Below are 4,070 nucleotides of genomic sequence, written 5' to 3' on the forward strand. Positions count from 1 at the left end.
TTCCCCTATGGTGATCTTCTGCTCTGGGAAAAAAGTCCCAGCTTGCAGCTTCCTGAACAGGCCAGTGTTTCAAAAGATGTGTGCCTCATGCACCTCTATTCGACATTGTCTCTATTGTCATAGACATTGCCTCTATTGTCATTATTGACATTGCCTCTAATGTCATTCGACATTGCCTCTATTGTCCCCCTCTATTCGACATTGGTGAGGCCTCATCTGGAGTACTGTGTCCAGTTTTGGGCCCCACACTACTAGAAGGATGCGGATAAATTGGAGAGAGTCCAGCGAAGGGCAACAAAAATGATTAGGGGTCTGGAACACATGAGTTATGAGGAGAGGCTGAGGGAGCTGGGATTGTTTAGTCTGCGGAAGAGAAGAATGAGGGGGGATTTGATAGCTGCTTTCAACTACCTGAGAGGTGGTTCCAGAGAGGATGGTTCTAGATTATTCTCAGTGGTGGAAGAGGACAGGACAAGGAGTAATGGTCTCAAGTTGCAGTGGGGGAGGTTTAGGTTGGATATTAGGAAAAACTTTTTCATTAGGAGGGTGGTGAAACACTAGAATGCGTTGCCTAGGGAGGTGGTGGAATCTCCTTCCTTAGAAGTTTTTAAGGTCAGGCTTGACAAAGCCCTGGCTGGGATGATTTAATTGGGGATGGGTCCTGCTTTTGAGCAGGGGGTTGGACTAGATGACCCTGATATTCTATGATTCTACGATTCCAGGCCAGCCTGCGTTAACGTCAATGAAATGCCCACGGTGATCCACAAGCGCCTGGAGAACTATAGAGAAATACCCCTTCCGATTAACTTACTCAGAGGCTAGGTGGGCTAGTGCCAGAATTGGAATATGCATGTCATCTATTGCCACGCCACAGTTAGGGAAACCCATTTGTGCAAAGCTCTCCACAATCTCATGCACGTTACCCAGAGTCATGGTTCTTCTGAGCAGGATGCAATTAATGGCCCTACAAACTTGCATCAACCCGATTCCAACTGTCGACTTCCCCACTCCAAACTGGTTAGCGACCGATTGGTAACTGTCTGGAGTTGCCAGCTGTCAAGGTTCCTTCCTCACTCTGAACTCTAGGGTACAGATGTGGGGACCTGCATGAAAGACCCCCTAAGCTTACTCTTTACAAGTTTAGGTTAAACGCTGCCACCACCACCGTGTTACACAAAGAACAGGGGAAGTGCCCACTTGGAAACATCTCCCCCACAAAATGTCCCCCCAAGCACTGCACCCCCTTTCGTGGGGAAGGCTTGATAAAAATCCTCACCAATTTGCATAGGTGAACACAGACCCAAACCCTTGGATCTTAAGAACAATGAAAAAGCAATCAGGATCTTAAAAGAAGAATTTTATTTAAAGAAAAAGTAAAAGAATCACCTCTGTAAAATCAGGATAATAAATGCTTTACAGGGTAATCAGATTGAAAACATAGAGAATCCCTCTAGTGAAAACCTTAAGTTACAAAAAGACACAAAAACAGGAATATGCATCCCATTCAGCTCCACTTATTTTATCAGCCATTTAAACAAAACAGAATCTAACGCATATCTAACTAGATTGCTTACTGACTTTTTACGGGAGTTCTGACCTGCATTCCTGCTCCGGTCCCGGCAAAAACATCACGCACACAGAGAGAGAACCCTTTGTGTCCCCCCCCTCCAGCTTTGAAAGTATCTTGTCTCCTCATTGGTCATTTTGGTCAGGTGCCAGCGAGGTTATCTTAGCTTCTTAACCCTTTCCAGGTGAAAGGGTTTTTCCTCTGGCCAGGAGGGATTTAAAGGTGTTTACCTTTCCCTTTATATTTATGACACCAGCTTCCAGATTGCAATAGCCACCTGCTTCTCCACCATCAGGGCAGCTCTCAATCTCATGTCCTTGTGCCAAGGGTGGGGGCAAGCTCATCACACAGTCCCATGGAAGTGGCTCTTCTCATCCAAAAGTTCTGCAGCCACTGCTCATCATCCCAGACTTTCATGACTATGTGATCCCACCACTCAGTGCTTGTTTCCCGAGCCCAAAAGCAGCATTCCATGGTGGTGAGCATGTCAGTGAGTGCCACAAGCAAACTCGTGTCATATGTGTTACTCGTGTCATATGTGTTACTCGAGTCGATATCGTCAGAGCCCTTACTGTCGCTTTGGATCATAAGGAATAAGTCGACTGCCAAATGTGCCGTGCTGGCGAGACTCTTCAGCATACTCCTCAGCAGTTTGGGCTCCATTCCCACAGACTGAAAGGGAAGACAGAGCGTGCAGTACAAAAAACATTGAAAGATGTCACCAAATGTGTACAGAAGCACAGGGATTGCTGGGATGCTAACCGATGCATCATGGGGCATTGGGACAGGACCCAGAATGCCTTGCACCCCCTGCCCACAAGCCATAGCACCAGAATGGGAAGAGGTGCTCTGTGGGATAGCTGCCCATAATGCATCGCTCCCAATGCCGCTGCAAGTGCCGCAAATGCCAGTGCGCTTGCAGCTGTCTGTGTGGACAGACTGCAGCACTTTCCCTACTGCGCTCTCTGAAGGTGAGTTTAACTCAAAGTGCTCTACATCTGCAAGTGTAGCCATGCCCTTAGATGGTAATTAATTGTCCTTTTTGAGAAAAAGTGAGTTGACATGGGCAGGAGCTGCTGTTGCTGTTAAAGTCTGATTCCATTTCCTAGAAGACACAGACACAGACACACACACACACACACACACGGAGAGAGAGAAGAAAAGCAAAGACAAAAGCAGCTTCTGTATCTGGTGTTGACTTTCACTTGCAACCTCACTGCTGGAGAAATACAGGCATGGCACATGGTTTTATTAGCCACTTTGAGACCTGGAAAACTTGTACCAGCATCAGTCTGTTTAGGGCATTGCTTTTAGTTGCCTTTCTGGTCACAGGATTACAACAGTGTTGCAAGAAAATACTCAATGTAGCTGGCTAAGCCACAGGAAAAAAGAAAGGGATAGGAAAGAGAAGAAATTAGTTGAGGAAGGGAAAACACACACCTGGGAGGAGGGTGACAAAGTTGCATCCCAGGTGCTATTCACGATTTAGCCTTAGCCAATGGAGGTGGCAGTGTCATATGTATTTCGCTCTCTGGTCCTTTCTGGGCAGGGCATTTCTCAGGATTAGGATGAAGATGGTCCAGGGTCCCAGAAAATGCTGGGAGTGGCAGCCATGATGGTGAAGCTCTCTCCTTCCCCTTCTTTCAGTCAGCCAGTGTTGTAGCCATTGTGACAGAGCTCCTTCTCTGCCTCAGTGAGTTTCATGCTTCCACTTCCTCTCTACCTCCGAATTTCCCAACGCCCCTGGGCTTGCTGTCCATACCTTGCCTTCTGGCCTCCCTGCTGGGGGAGCAGGAGGGGAGCCTCTTAGTCTCTGGTAGCCCCTCCGGGTGTGGTGGCAACAAGCCAGGCACTCATTTCAGTCTTTCCGCTCCGGCTGTTCACCCTGTTGGGTAGGGTTTCCCCTGCCCTTCGCCTCTGTACCTGTGGGGTTTTCCTTCTGGTGCTTGTCAGTGTCTTCACTGCTCAGCTTTCCAGTTGCGTGCTTTCCTCCCAAAATGTCGATCACATGCTCCTATCTGGCTGGAGAGGAGGCATTTAACAGGTTCTGGCAAGCCCCAATTAATCTAGAGTAACCTCTGATCAGTTACCAAGGGAAAAGGGACCTGCTTATCCTGGGGCTAATATACCTGCCTTCCACCACAAATCGTATAAATCTTTCATCTTTTACTAGAGATTTCCATAGAGAGGAACATTTCTGAGTTTCTACCCAATTTTTTGAGGCTTCACCACTCTCCTCTAGCCATGTGGCCTGACCCTGTCGCACCAGCTTTGCCTCCCACAATCTCTTTATGAGGGCCTTAAAGTGCAACTTTTGTCAAAAAAGCAAACAGAATGTTAGGAACCATTAGAAAAGGGATAGATAATAGGACAGAAAATATCACAATGCCACTATATAAATCCATGGTATGCCCACACCTTGGATACTGTGTGCAGTTCTGGTCACTCTGTCTCAAAAAAGATCTATTAGAATTGGAAAAGGTACAGAGAAGGGCAACAAAAA

The 4,070-nt window shown here is 47.1% G+C and overlaps 1 non-coding gene across 1 annotated transcript; it reads left to right on the plus strand.

The window, feature by feature from the left end:
• Window positions 1-3,692: 3,692 nt before the first annotated feature.
• On the plus strand, window positions 3,693-3,811 carry LOC140907980 (U5 spliceosomal RNA). Its single transcript, XR_012157691.1, has one exon. It is a non-coding gene; the product is annotated as a U5 spliceosomal RNA (small nuclear RNA).
• Window positions 3,812-4,070: the final 259 nt, after the last annotated feature.

This window comes from Lepidochelys kempii, chromosome 2, assembly GCF_965140285.1.
Source record: "Lepidochelys kempii isolate rLepKem1 chromosome 2, rLepKem1.hap1, whole genome shotgun sequence".
Classification (NCBI taxonomy): domain Eukaryota; kingdom Metazoa; phylum Chordata; order Testudines; family Cheloniidae; genus Lepidochelys; species Lepidochelys kempii.